The sequence below is a fragment of the Felis catus genome, chromosome B1 (assembly GCF_018350175.1).
Source record: "Felis catus isolate Fca126 chromosome B1, F.catus_Fca126_mat1.0, whole genome shotgun sequence".
NCBI classification, from domain to species: domain Eukaryota; kingdom Metazoa; phylum Chordata; class Mammalia; order Carnivora; family Felidae; genus Felis; species Felis catus.
Genome location: NC_058371.1, coordinates 64,049,793 through 64,067,269, shown reverse-complemented (window position 1 = coordinate 64,067,269; position 17,477 = coordinate 64,049,793). Strand labels below are relative to the sequence as shown.

Below are 17,477 nucleotides of genomic sequence, written 5' to 3'. Positions count from 1 at the left end.
AACACACAGTGTATACAGTGTGCTCTTGGTTTCGTGGGTAGATTCCCGCGATTCATTACTTACATACAACACCCAGTGCTCATCCCAACAAGTGCCCCCCTCAGTGCCCATCACCCATCTTCCCTTTCCCTCCACCTCCATCAACCTCTCTGTTTGCAACTGTTTTTCCCCTTCCCTCCCCCATGGCCTGCTGTTAAGTTTCTCAAATTCCACATATGAGAGAAAACATACTGGTTTTTCTCTGACTGACTTATTTCACTTAGTATAATTCCAGTTCCATCCACGCTGTTGCAAATGGCAAGATTTCATTCTTTCTCACTGCCAAGTAGTATCCCATTATAGATAAACCACTGGTTTTAAATCCACACATATTTCCTTAAATGCTTTATTTCTCATGGATGTGAAATTTTTTTTTAATGGCATTTCTTTTAACATTGTATTTTTTGAGAAAACAAATTTTGAAAAATTTGTGGGTGGCTCAGTCCGTTGAGCATCCGACTTCGGCTCAGGTCATGATCTCGCGGTCTGTGGGTTCCAGCCCCGCGTCGGGCTCTGTGCTGACAGCACAGAGCCTGGAGCCCGCTTCGGATTCTGTGTCTCCCTCTCTCTCTCTGCCCCTCCCCCGCTCATGCTTGCTCACTCTCGCGCGCTCTCTCTCTCTCTCTCTCTCTCTCTCTCTCTCTGTCAAAAATAAATAAACATTAAAAAGATTTTTTTTAATTAAAAAGGAAAAGTGTCTTCTTTTCCTTTCTGATTTCTAAATTTCATAGGGATTTTATAAGTGACAAACTGAAAATAGTCAGTAGCAGAAACCCCTGGAAAGGCAAAAACCAATTAGAGGACAATAGACAATATACAAATCAGTATTGATAAGAAATATTTTACTGTTTTCTCTATTTATAAATAATAGTATTTCTGAATACTTTTAGTATACGTGCTGCCGAAGCGAGCACGATTTCTGAATACTTTTAATAATATTTTATAAAATATATCCATTTTAAATTTAGAATTTGATTTTCTTTAACAGAAGTAGAGTTGACAATGTTACATTAGTTTCTGGAGTACCACGCTGTGATTTGATAACTCTACACATTATGCTGTGCTCACCACAACTGTAGCTACCATCTGTCACCATTCAGTGCTATTACAATACTCAATATTATTTTACTATAATTTATATGATAATGAGATGATAATAAGTTATAAGATACTAAGATAATAAGTTATCTCCTAGAACACAAGGAGTACTCCCCACCCCCCAACACAGATGGCTTTTTGGGAGAAAAATGAGAACCTATCTTGTTTTTTAAAAAACTTAGAGCAGAAGCTTATATATACATTTTTGCTATTGTTCTTTATAACCTTCAAATGCAATAAAAGCATTTTTAATATTCTTCTTAAAACTAAACTTTATTCTTATCATATACTCTCTGTCAGTGAAGATGAAAAGTTGCCCTCCAATAACCTTGTATAATAATTTGCCATCTATGTTTTCATCCTTCTTCAAGGTCAAACTACCTGTTTACAGGAACATTTTCTGTGAAAGATTCACTTTAACACAAAAGATTCACCTTAATCAGAACTGACATGTGTAAGTGTAATGACTTTTAATTACATTTAAACAACTTTGTAGGATGTTTACTGAGTGTCCAGAATGGTATTAGACACTGTGGAGTATGCAAGAAGGCATGAGAAAAATAGCATTGTGGAGGAGTTAAGGTTTATAAAAGGCTCTTTTTAGCAATTGATATAGTATCACACATAATAAATTTGTTCAGGACTGGTAATAACTGCAGCATAACTTTCAGCATGAGTGAATCAGTGTTATCTTTGAGAGGGCATCTCCAGCTGAGAAAGTGAGATTAGAATGGTGGGTTGAAAATGATCAGATGAGGTAGGTAAATGGAAGAGAAGACGGTATGAGAAGGTAATTTTGAGTATGTGAAATGCTATGCTATATTTTGGTTCACAAGTAAAAAACAGGGAAGACAAACAACGCTCTACCACAAAAATCTGTATCTTGTGGTAAAGAGTCAAAAGTTTATGTCTGCTGTTCATGGAACAAGATACAAGAGATTATTTAATCCCACTTAAAACATTGGAGTATATGGGGAGATGGGGCGCCTGGGTGGCTCAGTTGGTTAAGCAGCAGACTTTGGCTCAGGTCATGATCTCACAGTTTTGAGTTCGAGCCCCTCATTGGGCTCTGTGCTGACAGCTGAGAGCCTGAACCTGCTTTGGATTCTGTGTCTCCCTCTCTCTGTCCCTTCCCCACTCTCCCTCTGTCTCTCTCTGTCTCAAAAATAAGTAAAGATAAAGGAAAAAAAAATTAAAAACATTAGAATATATGGAAAGAATAGCAATGATTGGAGCAGGTATACAAATAAGCTAAATTTCATCTATCTGTGGGAATCAAAGAATATTGTAAGCATTAGGAGTATAAGTAATGAAGATTCATGAACGCAATCACTAAGACAAGGAAAAGCAAGAACAGTTTCCAGTAACTGCCTCTGGAGCAAGAGGAGGAAGTGAAGGACGGCTGCTTTAGATTATGTGCACGTTTTACGATGATTAAAATTCCCATGCATGTTGACTCCTTGAAAATGGGTGTATTACATCTAAGAGAAAAAAAAGATGTTCAAATGCAAAGATGCTTTGTTAAAAGTACCCTTCTCAAAATCTTACTTACTTTTAAAAACAACTGAAAAACATGTAGGATGCATAGTGATTGCTCTAAGGCAAATATGCTGAGGAGTCAAAAACATGCCCTGTGTTCGCACCTTAGTTTCCCACTTCCATATGTTCCATTGTTCATTTTTGCATCCAATTTTAATACATTAAAATATGATTTGCTATTCATCGGCTTCATTAAAAAATGACTTCAGAATATATTCAAGTTTTTTGGGTGTGAAACTTAACAGGAACCCATGGGGGAGGGGAAGGAAAAAAAAAAACAGGTTAGAGTGGGAGAGAGCCAAAGCATAAGAGACTCTTAAAAACTGAGAACAAACTGAGGGTTGATGGGGGTGGGAGGGAGGAGAGGGTGGGTGATGGGTATTGAGGAGGGCACCTTTTGGGATGAGCACTGGGTGTTGTATGGAAACCAATTTGACAATAAATTTCATATAAAAAATAAATAAATAAATAAATAAATAAATAAATAAATAAAGAATATATTCAAAACACTAAGCACAACGGAAAATCTTTTTGAAGGTAAAATACCCAAAATGATTGTACGATAATGAAATAAATCTGCATTGCCCAAATTATTTTTTGGTTTGCAACATGCTGTGATAAAAATGGTGGCCAATATCAATAAAGAAGAATAGTAAACTTATACTGAGCTCTTAGTATATACCAAACACCATACTAAGATCCTGATTTGCAATATTTAACTTTCACAAAGATTTCTATGAAATAGGCAATAATGTCACCTCTACTTTCCACACGAGTAAACAAAGTTTCAGAGCAATTACATAATCCGTCTATGATTTTATAGCTAGTATGCCTGAAAACTGAGATCCAAAGTCTAGCTAACACCTGTGTGTTTAATTACTTTATTGATCCCTCCTCTTCCAAGCTCCAAGTATCACTAGCGGAAAAGCTGTCTTCTTATCTGTTCCAAGGCTTCAACTCTCTTGCCACATTTGTGGTGACTAGACCCTAGTTGTCATAGATGTTTTTGCTACTGTATAAATCATAGGCAGTTTAGCTTAATTTTTTAAGTCCATTAGTAATCATGAAATTACAATAAATTTAGTTTATTAGGCTTCACATTCAAAATCTGCAAAGACTTTTATTTAAGTAGTAATATCTAGGAGGGACAAGGATTCAGGGAAGTGGGGCCTAGGATACCAACTCCTGGTAATAATTAACTGATGAATGGGTAAAGAAATTGTGGTTTATATACACAATGGAGTACTACGTGGCAATGAGAAAGAATGAAATATGGCCTTTTGTAGCAATGTGGATGGAACTGGAGAGTGTTATGCTAAGTGAAATAAGTCACACAGAGAAAGACAGATACCATATGTTTTCACTCTTATGTGGATCCTGAGAAACTTAACAGAAGACCATGGGGGAGGGGAAGGAAAAAAAAAAGTTAGAGAGGGAGAGAGCCAAACCATAAGAGACTCTTAAAAACTGAGAATAAACTGAGGGTTGATGGGGCATGGGAGGGAGGGGAAAGTGGGTGATGGGCACTGGGGAGGGCACCTGTTGGGATGAGCACTGGGTGTTGTATGGAAACCAATTTGACAATAAATTTCATATTAAAAAAAAATAAAGTTGGTAAAACATCTCCAGAGGGAAATTTAATCTAAAACCTTAAAAAAAGTTTGTATCCTTTTATTCTACAATTCTACTTCTGGAAATTTTTTCACTAGCTAGGAGTTAAGTTCACTGTAGTTGGGTTATAATATCAAACAAATAAGCATGCAAAATGTTTAACAGCAAGAAGACTGGTTTAAAAACTATGATGTTTCAGTTCAATGATGTAATACCAGTTACAGGTGAAGCTGTGCAAGAATATTTGATGGCATGGTTAATGACAAGAGAAAAGTGAACACCTCTAGGTGGGACTATAGGAAAGTTTCTTTTTCATTTTTGTGTGTTATAAATTGTATCTAAATATTTAAGTATTTGTTTTTTTAAATAAAAATTAACCCCTTAAAAATTTTTGTTCCTGTGGTGAGAACTTTTACAATCTTATTTTTAAAAAATCATTAAAAAATTGTAACTATGTATGCTGAAGGATGTTGATGAAACCTATTGTGATGGTCATTTTGCAATATATATAAATATCAGATTGGTATGTTGTGCACCTCAAACTAATACTTCATGTTAGATTATACCTCAATTAAAAAAAAAGAAAAATAATAATTACTTAAGCAAAACACCCTAATATAGGTTGCATGGATCAATGGATATCAACAGGGATCCGGGAATCTTCTGAAACCTGATGCAAAATATCCAGTGTCTGAGAGTTTGCATACTCTTCTATAGAGAAAATATCTTACGTCAATTCTCATAAATGGCCAAGAACTCAACCAAGTATCAGAACTATTAATCCAGACACTGCATACAAATACAATTGATTTAGTTTGCAATTTCTTTGATTATATGGACAACTCTAAAATTCAAATTAAATTATTTATATATTATAAGTCATCATCAGCAAGTAAGACAAATCCTTCAGTAGCTGTAACCACAGAGAAAATGTCAAAATATTTTTTACGGTATTGGATTTCTTAAATATTTATCATAATGTATGTTTAATTCATCTATATTCATCTATTACTAAGTAAAACTTATAATAAAAGTATTTTTTAATATACAAGTAAGGCCAGATTAATAAATCTACTTAACAGAGTTAAGACTGCAACAAGCTTAAATAACCAAAGAGGTATATACTTGGATAAAACCAAGACGCAGGTATATGGCAGTATGTTATAGAGTGAGGACAAGAAATAGTACATTTAACAAAATCTAAAATACAACCTACTAGTTTTCATTCAAAAGATGAACTACATGTTACTATTATGTCATTAATAGCTTTTTATTTGATGTTTTAAAAGATTCTATAGTAAATTTCATATAAAATACCAACTTTATTAAAAAAAATAATAAACATGGCACTGCCCAGTACTTTACAAACAGAAATATTTCAGTTTACAAAGTTTGTTGTTTTTGTTTTGTTTTGTTTGTAGATGTAGTACTTTCTTAGTTCTCAAAATGATTGTTTCTCATCATAAGCCCAGGTTTATAAACAATATTGAAGTCAGAGAAATTAAAAAATCTTATATTAAGTCACTCAGACAAGAGATAATAGAGTTGGGTCTCTTATTTCCCAATTCCAGGGAGTTTAGCAGGTATGTGTTATGAATCGACTTCCACACATCTACCTCTAAATAGATGTTATATATGTATCATTATTATTAGAGAGAAGTAAACCTTTATTTCCTTGTTTGACAAATACAGTTGGCTGGTTGAATTGGTTGCTTTTTGGTGATTAATCAAGGAGACCAAATCCCATATTCTCCTCTGACTCCTTGGACTCTTCTTTGCTTCAGCCTTGGCTGGGGCTGCAGGCAGGAGGAGTAGGGGTGGTGGGAGTGGTTATGGGGCAGCTACCACGAATGCAGGTTGATCTGCCAGGAAGGCCTCTTGACATTTTCAGCAAGTGGGAAGATGTAATCAGTCTACACAGACAAATCCAGGACCTGCCTGTATACATGATGATGGAATGAGGTACTGATGCAACAGCTGGGTAACCAATCTGCAAACAGACGCTGGCAACATTATGGACACCTTCCAGGAAGCAAGAATGCAGTTTCCTCTGTGTTGCCAAGCATTTCAAGGTTGCAGATGCTGCCACTGTCAAACACCTGCTGGGTGGTCAGCTCAAACGAGAAGCGGACTATGTTCAAGAGTGTGGCTTCACTGGCTCCCACTTTGTCTCTAGTCTTCATTGCTGTGTATCACTCAGAATTTCAGTAGTGCCCTTGGAGATTTTAGTGGTTATACCTAAAGCCTGAAAGAAGGAGGTCTTCTTAGGCCTTGGACCAGTATTCTGGGCTGGCACAATGACTTCACATGGAGCTATGGCACTGGCATCTTGAACCTTATTGGCCAACAGCATGTCCCTGATCTCAGTAATGTCCTTTTTGGTGAACACAAAGCCCACCTTCCTCTGGATATGAAGCAACAGTTTCTCCAGAGCTGGGTTGTCTTCCAGATGCTCTCGGATTGCCTCGTACATTATGACATGTCATATCATTAACAAGATACCAAATAGAAGATGCCACTGATACCCATTAATTTTATGCACGTGAATAAATGTTTATATTTTAGTTAACATTTTTTGACCAATAGAAGAGTACTTGTATAATTTTTTAACATAAAGTATTACATAAACATATAACATTACTGTATCTGATCAGAGTTAACTATCTTAGTGAAACCAGATGTTTGAAAGCTTCACCAAGGATCTTCTAAATGCGTGCAGAAACATATACAGGTTATAAATAGAGAGTAGCAGTGGCATTTCCCTGTGCTTACAGTAAATAAATGATTCATCAACAACCTGACAACCATAACTTAAATCCACAGCTTCTCTGTAGATTTATGTCAGATATTCATTCTCTCACATGAATATGACTTGGAAGTTCTCCACAAGTTTAGAAGAATAACGATCACTATGTAAATCCTAACTATGAAATATAAAAGCAAATTCTTTGGACTATTTTAGGAAATTAACTACCTCATAATTCTCAGAAAGAAAATAACTAAAACCTATTTTTCAATGTAGAGTATATAAAATTCCCTCTTTATTTGCCTACTGATTAGAAACTTGTGCTTGAACCTCTTAAAGAAGCAAAATATCTATGTAACCCAATATTTCCATGTGAATAAGCCAGGAGAGATTAAAAAGAATATAAAAAAAAAAGAAACATTAACACTGGCAAAAAAAATGTTAAGCATTTTTAATGAGAGTACTGAAATCAAACACACTGGATTCTCTGGTTCTAAGGAAACTTTATGTTGATTAAAACCTTAATGAAGTTAGATCTAATTAATAGATTTATTAACAAAAATAGTTATTAAAAATGGGTCCATGAAATGTTGTATGTTTTACTTTGAATTAATGGTGATGAGGTTCTGAGAGCTTAGTTATCTACCTCACCCAGAGATACCATCCCTTAAATTATAGTTTCCAAGTAATTTGACAGATGCCACCGGCTTGTTGTCATTGTTTCTAAACCACAATTTGATGGGGGATTGACAGACAGAAGCAAGCTGCTCTGCAGATATGTTTTCTGATATAAAAAGGTAAAGAAAAGTGACTTTGTGATTGAATAGAGAAGCTATAAAATTAAAATTACTCTCTAATTTTTCAAATGCTGCCTGAAAACATATGGAGTATACATGGCATATATAAATTAATATCAACTTATAAATCCAAAGTCTGCAAGAATGGAAATCTACACAGCCTGTTTTTTGTTACATTTTTAAATTTTGTGTAAACACACGCACACACACACACACACACACACACACACACAAAATATTCATTTTTATTTCATTAGTCTCAACAAGTGACACAATTATAGGAACTTGGCAAAAAGACAAAACAAATGGCAAATAAATAGAGGAAAACAATGCTCGACCTCAGTGATCACGGAATACAAATTAAAACTACAGTGAGGGGCGCCTGGGTGGCTCAGTTGGTTAAGCATCCAACTTCGGCTCAGGTCATGATCTCACGGTTTGTGAGTTCAAGCCCCACGCCGGGCTCTGTGCTGACAGCTCAGAGCCTCGAGCATGCTTCGGATTCTTTCGCCTTCTCTCTCTGCCCCTCCTCACTTGTGCTCTGTCTCTCTGTCTCTCAAAATAAAATAAATGTAAAAAAAAAATTAAAAAAAAATAAAACCACAGTGAGACACCATTACACACTCACCAGGCTAAAATGTAAAAGGCCGTTGGTGAAAATATGGAGCAACGGGAACATTACACATTGCTGGAGGAGGGGAGAAATGTAAAATCAGAAAACAGTTTGATGTCATGTAATGGTGAATACATGCATACCTAATGACTCACTAATTTCATCTCTTGTTACATGGTGATATATCAGAGTGGTATCAAAAGAGTTAGTGATGAGTGACTAGATTATGTATATTTTTTAAAGGTAGAAGCATCAAGGTTTCATGATCAATTTGATATGGTAAAAGATAGAAGCACAAAATGCAACCCTAAGGTTTTGGCCTTGAGCAACTGGATGAATGGTGATGTATCTAGCTGAGAGAGTGAAGGCTATGGGCTGAGCAGGTCTGAGAGTGGGAAAGATGTGATTAATTTCAGATGTCTGTTAGACAGTCAAGCAAACGTGTACAGTAGGCAGTTGGATACGCAAGTCTGAAACTCAAGAGAGAGGACTGGACTAGAGGTAGAAATTTTGGAGTTGTTGGAATATAGATGATATTTAAAACCATGTTACTGCTAAGGTCATCAAGATAGAAAATGTAATTAGAGATGAGGAATGATGAAATGCAAAGCTTGGTTACAACTCCAGTTAATGGTAGGAGTAGGAATATACTACAGAAATGAAAATGTACACTGATAAGCAATAAATCTTAGTCACCTATCAACTACTGTGCTGGAAAGATTTTCCAGCCCCAGTAGGTCTGTTTCTCCAGTCTTCTATTTCCTGGGTACCACCATAATGGTCTTATGCTCTCTAAGATCCTCTATCCCTTATCTTCACTCCTCACTCTTCCTTCATGCCCACCTTACAAGAAACGCTCTAATTTTTCTGTAGAAATTACTCTCAAAACCTCACGAAAGCTCTAATTTGTAACATATTAGTTCAGGGCACTAAAGTTGAGCCTCATCCATGTATCTGTGAATTTCCATTAAAAACGAGTTCAACGTAACTTGTGTATTTCCATATAGAAATAAACTTCATACATAAGTCCATGATGTGTGTGTGTGTGTGTGTGTGTGTGTGTGTGTGTATATATATATACATATGTGTGTGTGTATTTATATATGTGTATTTATACATATATGTATATATATATATGTATATATGTATTTATATACATATATATAAAAGAAGTTAGGGGCGCCTGGGTGGCTCAGTCGGTTAAGCATCAGACTTCGGCTCAGGTCATGATCTCACAGTTTGTGAGTTTGAGCCCTGCGTCAGACTCTGTGCTGACAGCTCAGAGCCTGCAGCCTGCTTCAGATTCTGTGTCTCCCTCTCTCTCTGCCCCTCCCCTGCTTGTGCTCTATCTCTGTCTCTCAAAAATAAATAAATATGTTAAAAAAATTTTTAAAAAAAAGAAATTAAGTGAACTAATATAAAATGCACATTGATATTTTGTTACAGAAGACCATAAACATAAGATCTATAGCTTTCATATTTTAATGCTTAAGAACCACAGTATTATGTATCTATATGAATATAGTCACCTAAAATTATAAGTAGAGCCACATTCTTAATGTATAAATATATTAGAAAAAGAAGCATATAAATGGGAAAGAATGAAATCTGGCCATTTGCAGCAACATAGATGGAACTGGAGGGTATTATGCTAAGTGAAATAAGTCAAGCAGAGAAAGACAGATATCATACGTTTTCACTCATATGTGGATCCTGAGAAACTTAACAGAAGACCAAGGGAGAGGCGAAGGGGAAAAAAAAAGTTACAGAGAAGGAGGAAGGCAAACCATAAGAGACTCTTAAATACTGAGAACAAACTGAGGGTTGATGGGGGTGGGGGGGGAGAGTGGAAAGTGGGTGATGGGCATTGAGGAGGGCACCTGTTGGGATGAGCACTGGGTGTTGTATGGAAACCAATTTGACAATAAATTATATTTAATAAAAAAATAAGAAAAAGAAAAAGAAGCATATATGCAAACATTTTGTGTACAGGCAGGGACTTTTCCATTTCTCTCTCCTCTATTTGCTATTCTTCCATAGTAAGTGCAGCATAGGTTTTCCATTCTCTGGTCTAGTTTGAGAAGAACAAAGCAGGGAGGTTAGTGGGAGCTAACATGTAGTTTGTCTTTAGTGATAAAACCCCGCAGCCAGGTGTGGGGCCAGACAAAGGAAATAGATATCATTTTATTAGTACAAAGGGCACCTTTTTTCACCAAGCTGGGACTGGCAGGGCCATACCTAACTAGGAAAAGTGTGGAGCAGCAGTTTAGAGTATCAGCAGGGGAAAAAACCGGTATATTCACAGTTTAATTAAAGATCATTTACTGAAGGGACCATTCAAAGAAGTATGTGGAAAATCTACAAGAGATGGGGAAGCACGCAGGGGGTAGAAACAATGGTAATTCATAACCCCTACTTGTGAAGGGACAAGATGAATGTTACCAGAGATGGGGCAAAGCTGAAGCAGTGGCAGAAGTGCTGCCTAACAGAGGCTAGAATTAGAGGTAGAACAACGTCAGAAGGGGCCAAGAATAAAAAAATATCCAGACCTATACTTCTTACCCCCCCCACCCAGTCGCTGGCAGGTGCTAAGCACAACTTCAAGTCCAGAAGGGAAGACAGAAGGAGTGATGCAATACATTAAGGTCAGCCTCTCAGAGCCCACAGGAAGAGCAGAGGATGGTGGAGAAAGAGTCTGGGGAACAAACTAGAGTAACTAGCACAAGATATATATCTTTCTAATCCATCTACTAACCATATTTCTAGCTTTTGCAAACTTATACTTTAGCATCTGCTCTGCATACATCTAGTACATACATCTTGCTGTGGATAGCCTAACAATATACCTCAGACACGCTGCTTTGACTTCTTGCCTTCCTCATTTGCCTCCCTCCCACTGGCCAACCTTCTTCTGATAAGGGTCCTTCCTCCTTGGAGCACACTTTTTAAAACAAAAGCAACCAATTCAGAGTCCACACCTGCAACCACCTCCTTTATAAGGCTTTTGTACTCTAGGCATAATCACCCCAGGGCCAAGGGCCAGAAAACTAGGGACAGCCCCTATGCCACAGAGCCTGCCAAATCATTCAAACTAGCCAACCAGTTCCTTCCACAATAAAGACTCTGGCCCAGTCACTATGCTACCAACTATGGATCCCCCTTTTGTGTGGAATGTTGTAGTAAACTTTCTTTTTGATGGTAACTGTCTCATGATCCACCGAGGCCTTACTGAACCTCAAATTTTCTATTAATCTAGTATACTTTAAAAATGGAATGTGATGAACCATTTTAATGAAGTTTGTACAGGTGCTATATAGGTTAGAGGTGGCCATGGATGGTCACTTTTTTCTGATTATACTGTCTTTCAGATATGATAGTTAACTGTATCTCTTCCCTGATATCAGCTGGAGAAGAAGCCAATAAAACATCACCTTCCCTTTAGAAAACTACAGGATAGCATGATTATCTTTGGCAAACTCCCATCTCCCCCTGCCTCTTTTTCTTATATCCATTGGTCTCAACTTCACCCTAGGTCGACATAACTGTTTGCTAATTTATAAATGATAAGTTTATAAATCCTATGGTATTATTTTAACATTATTTTTATAAAGTGAGATTATTAAGCCTTACTTATATTACCAAATTTATTATCTCCAGTTGCATGGTTTCAAGTGCTGCAATCAATAACTTTTATAATTCACTAAGAATAAGCTCATATAAAATAAAGTTAAAAGAAAGGGCACTAATTAATAACAAAAGCAAGTATGGGAGAATAAATCTCATTGGAAAGGTAAATATAAAGTAAGGGTAGTAGGTTAACCCCTTATAAAACTAGAATGAAGATTAAAAGACAAAAGTAGTTGAAATGTTTATAATTACAAAATTGGTTAAGGGATACACGAGGTAAAAACAAGTAAAATATACTATCAAAAATGCACAATGTGGGGAGGAAAGTAAAAATGTCAAGCTTTAGAACGCAAACTGAAGTTATTATCAACATAAAATAAATTGATACAGATATGTTGTTTTATGCAAACTTCATGGTGACCACAAAGTAAAAATCCCATAGTAAATATACAAAAGATTTCAAAAAAGGAATATAAGCAAACCACAAAGGAAGAGACGAGAAATACAAAAACAGCGAGAAAGCAATTACCAAAATGGCAATAATCACGTATCTATGAATAATTAATTTAAATGTAAATGGACTAAAATCTCTAATCAAATACACAGAGTGAATGAATGGACTGAAAAAACAAAAACAAGGGGCACCTAGGTGGCTCAGTGGGTTAAGTGTCCAACTCTTGATTTGGGGCTCTGTGCTGAGCGTGGAGCCTGCTTCCAACTCTTTCCCTCGCCCTCTGCCCCTCCTCCACCTTCTCTCCCTCTCTCTCTCTCTCTCTCTCTCTCTCTCTCTCTCTCAATAAATAAAATAAAATAAAATAAAATAAAATAAAATAAAATAAAATAAAATAAAATAAAATAAAATAAAATAAAATAAAATAAAAAATAAAAACAAATAAACAGCACCTAGAAGAAAACATAGGTGGTAAGTTCCTCGACATAGGTCTTAGCGATGATTTTTTTAAGTCTAATGCCAAAAGCAAAAGGAACAAAATCAAAAATAAACAAATGGGACTACATCAAACTAAAAAGCTTTCCATAGCAAAGGAAACCATCAGCAAAGTAAGAAAGTAACCCACTGAATGGGAGAAAATATTTGCAAATCCAGTATCTGATGAAGGCTAATATCCAAAATAGACAAAGAATTTCTACAACTAAGTAGCAAAAAGCAAATAATATAATTACAAAATGGGCTGATCTGAAGAGACATTTTTCCAAAAAGACATACAGATGGCAGACAGACCCACGAAAGATACTTAACATCATTATCAGGGTAATGCAAAACAAAACCACAATAAGATATCTCACACCTCTTAGAATGGCTATTATGTAAAAGACAAGACATAACAAGTGTTGACAAGGATATAGAGAAAAGTATACAGTTGTACACTGTTGATAAGAATGTAATCTGGTGTAGTCAATATGGAAAACAGTATGAAATGTTCCTCAAAAGTTAGAAACAGAACTACCATATGATCCAGCAATTCTACTTCTATTTATCTGAAGAAAACAAAAACACTAACTCTAAAAGATATGTGCAGCCTCATGTTCACAGCAGCATTATTTGCAGGAGGCAAGATATGGTAGCAACCTAAGTATCCATCTATGGGTGCATGGTTAAAGAAAATGTAATATATATATATATATATATATATATATATATATATATATATATATATAGACACCATGTGGTGTCTATAAATACCATATGATTTCTCTTATATGTAGAATCTAAAATAAAATACAGTCTTATAGATACAAAGAAAAGACTGGTGGTTACCAGAGGCAGAGGGATGAACTGTTTTGTTTGTTTGTTTCTTTGTTTCTTTGGTTTAGTTTAAATAAATTGAATGATTTATATATATTTTTTTTAAAGTGAAGGAATATTATGGGATCAATATTAGGAATAACAGCTGGAAAGAAACAACAATATATATTATTTTATTTTAAAAAGAAACAAACAAAAAGCCCTGGGATACCTTGCAAGGATGCCAACAGGAGGGCATAGGAGTCACCTTGAAGAGGCTCCCCTGGTCAAACCAGGGATAATTTGAGCATCAGAAATAATAATGCCTGTAAGTGATTGAAACGCATAAAATAAAAATAATAATAAAATAAATGGGCAATTAAATGTGATTACAGATCATTAAGCTGAAGTAAGATGAAGGAAAACTCGTTAAGTGAACACATTTCAAAATTGTAGTCTATATAAACTTCTAACACATGGAATTTGAATGGGTAAGTTTATACCTATGTGTGTATTAGAACGGAGTCAAAAATGTTCACCTCTTATCATTAATTTGAATCCATGGGAAAAGCGCTGTATATTTGTTTTTACTTTTTAAATTCAAAATACCCCGACAGTTTACTAATCTAGCTTTTTGAGAGGTTTCAAAAAATAACAGGAGCCACAGGCTTGGTATAAAACCTGACTCTCCTTGTGGAACTTCTTGCCTTGGAGTAGCAACATGTATTGATTTTGACATGCCAATAAAGTTACATGGAAAGAAATCGGGTTAAAATTGCATTTACTGTGTAACAGTAAAACCCTATGTAACAAAATTAGGTGAAGAGTAGCGATATTCTTAACATAGAAGTCCTTTCTAAATGCTATTTCCACCAAAGACACAAGGCTCATGTAATCACAGTTAGAAAAAAAAAATCTATCACACTTCCAACTTCATATGGTCAAACACATCTACTCACTGCAAGGTTCATTAACACAAAGAATGGTAAAGAGAAGGCTCCCTGAAGTATGAACTTACATCTATTATTCACTATGGCTCAAGTTATTTTTCTGTTTAAAATGTTTCTCTCCACATCTTCACACCACATCAATAAATAAAAGTATAGTCCTATTACTTTCCTATTGCAGTTCAGTGCTACTTGATAGTAGAGTTTCAGGATCATTAAATGAGTACTTCAAGAATTCTTGACATCTGGTTTAAGAAAATGGAAGTGTTCTTTACTGTAAAGAGTTTGCATATGTGGATTTTTCCCCACACTAAGTACTGTAAACCTGAGTTCTACCTTATGATATTGAAGACTTCTATGGGGCACCTGAGTGGCTCAGTCAGTTAAATACCTGACTACAGTTCAGGTCATGATCTCTTGGTTTGAGCGTTCAAGCCCCGCATCAGGCTCTGTGCTGACAGCTCAGAGCCTGGAACCTGCTTCAGATTCTGTGTCTCCCTCTTTCTGCCCCTCCCTTGCTCATGCTCTCTCTCAAAAATAAATAAACAAAAGGTAAGACTTCTAGAAATGATTAAAGGAGGCTAAGAATATGCATATTCATCTTGAATAATATAAAGTCCACCTCATGAACTTTTTAGTATATACATTCATATGTGTATTTATATTTATATAATCAATCTATATAATTATAGATACAAAAATATTTGAAATAGGGGCACGTGGGTGACTCAGTCAATTAAGCGTCTCTTAGTTTGAGCTTAGGTGCTGATCTCACGTTTCTGAGTTTGTGCTCCTGATGGGACTCTGCGTTGCCAGTAGGAGCCTGCTTGGGATTCTCTTTCTCCTTCTCTCTCTGCCCCTCCCCTGCTTGCACACACACACACACTCTCTCTCAAAACAAATAAATAAACTTTTAAAAAGTATTTGAAATATACACTTATAGATTTAAAAAATATAAAGCTGTATTTGAAATTATTTTTTAGTTAGGCTCCTCAATTGGGATGAATGTGTATTGATGGTTGATAAGTAGATTTTTAAAAGATGGGAATGTTAAATATATTTTAAACATCAATATGGTTTTGGATTTTGCACCAAATAGACACCTGATGATGTTTTCTTGTTTCCTCTTTAACACTCAAAATAAGAATTTGTTCTACATAAGCAAATATGTTTTACTTATGTCTCTCCTGTATTTAAAGGAGTGGCTTTATTTTGTGGTTGGAGAGCCTCCAGCATAGAAACTGAATTTAGAAAGTAACACTATTTCTAAGCAAATGATTACAGAACATAACCAAAACTTCTGAATTACGTAATGTCAATCTGATGAGTTACGCTGAAAGACACTACCCTTCTAAAATTGTCGCATATTTTTATCAAATATATGTTCACTACCACCTTTCCTGAAAGTGTGTAGCTTTACTGGTTCTCAGTACTAATTTCAATTTGAAATCTCGTAGGTACTCATAACAAAAATGTTAATAGAATCAATGTAATAAAACTATTACCACATGTTATATTATGAAGCCAACCATGCCAGACAGCTCCAGCTCTCAGTAGGTGGCAAATATACTTAGATATTTGTCTTATATGTAGAATTGTATGACAACATTTAAATGTGCAAAGCCATTATTTTTTATGTGGCAAGAAGAAAACTTAATTATGGGCAAAGCTATGAAGACTCTCCTAGTCACCAGGACCTCCACACCCTTTAGACCCCTGTCAGGAATCTCTCCCTCCTTCACCCACCACAGCAATAGATCTACACTTTTTGTCACAGCACTTAGACTTTCTGTTGGAAATTACTGTCTTCTACACGCTTTCTTATTTTCACCTGGAAGCCTTTTGTGGATAGGATTCATGTCTACCTCATCAATTTATCTGCCACAACTATTACCATAGTGATTCCTTGGTTAATGTGCCCTTAGCAATTTGTTGAGTAGATGAAGGCATTAATTGCAGAGGCAAAATGTACATGCCTTATAACAAAGAGCACTATATTTTTTATAAAGTTTTTCAATGTTTATTTATTTTGAGAGAGAGAGAGAGAGAGAGAGAGAGAGAGAGAGAGAATCCCAAGCAGACTCCGCACTGTCAATGCAGAGCCCGATGTAGGGCTCAAACTCATCAACTGTGAGATCATGACCTGAGGCGAAGCTAAAGGTCACATGCTTAACCGACTGAGCCACTCAGGCACCCTAACAAGAGCATTTCCTCTTCTATTCTGCCCATAGCATAGAACTATGGTTTTCAAAGTATGGTCCCAGAACCAGCAGCATCAGTTATCACCTGGGAGTTTATTATAAATGTCAATTCTGATCCTGATACACTGAGTCAGAAACTCTGGAGGTCTTCCTAGTGATTCGCATGTAGGGTAAGAATGAAGAATCATGGCAGGCTCGTACTCTTCCATTGTTTTTCTTTGTAGCTCCCATAGAATACTAAGTAATCTTATTTCCTACAATTAAGGCAGATATTGTATAGGGAGAAAAAAAACTGGTGCCATAACCAGATTTAAGTGATCAACCTTTGCCTATAAGAAGAGACACTTCTCCCCACTACCCTGATTTATCATGTCATCTACTGCCCCTGCCCTCTAGAGACACCAATACTGCCATAAACGATATAACCAACAGTTCTCAATTTATTTTTCTTAACACTGTCTTCTAAAAGAATGAAATATGGTTATCATGGTCTCTCATCTTTTGTCCTTAGAAGC

General features: G+C 35.9%; 1 protein-coding gene and 1 pseudogene across 4 annotated transcripts in view; both read right to left on the bottom strand.

Annotated features, from left to right (window-relative positions):
- MARCHF1 (membrane associated ring-CH-type finger 1) overlaps positions 1 to 17,477 on the bottom strand; it is an 867,957-nt gene that overhangs the window by 502,185 nt on the left and 348,295 nt on the right. The window lies entirely within an intron of this gene.
- The window catches only part of LOC123385142, a 48,964-nt pseudogene continuing 36,545 nt past the window's right edge, over positions 5,059 to 17,477 (bottom strand).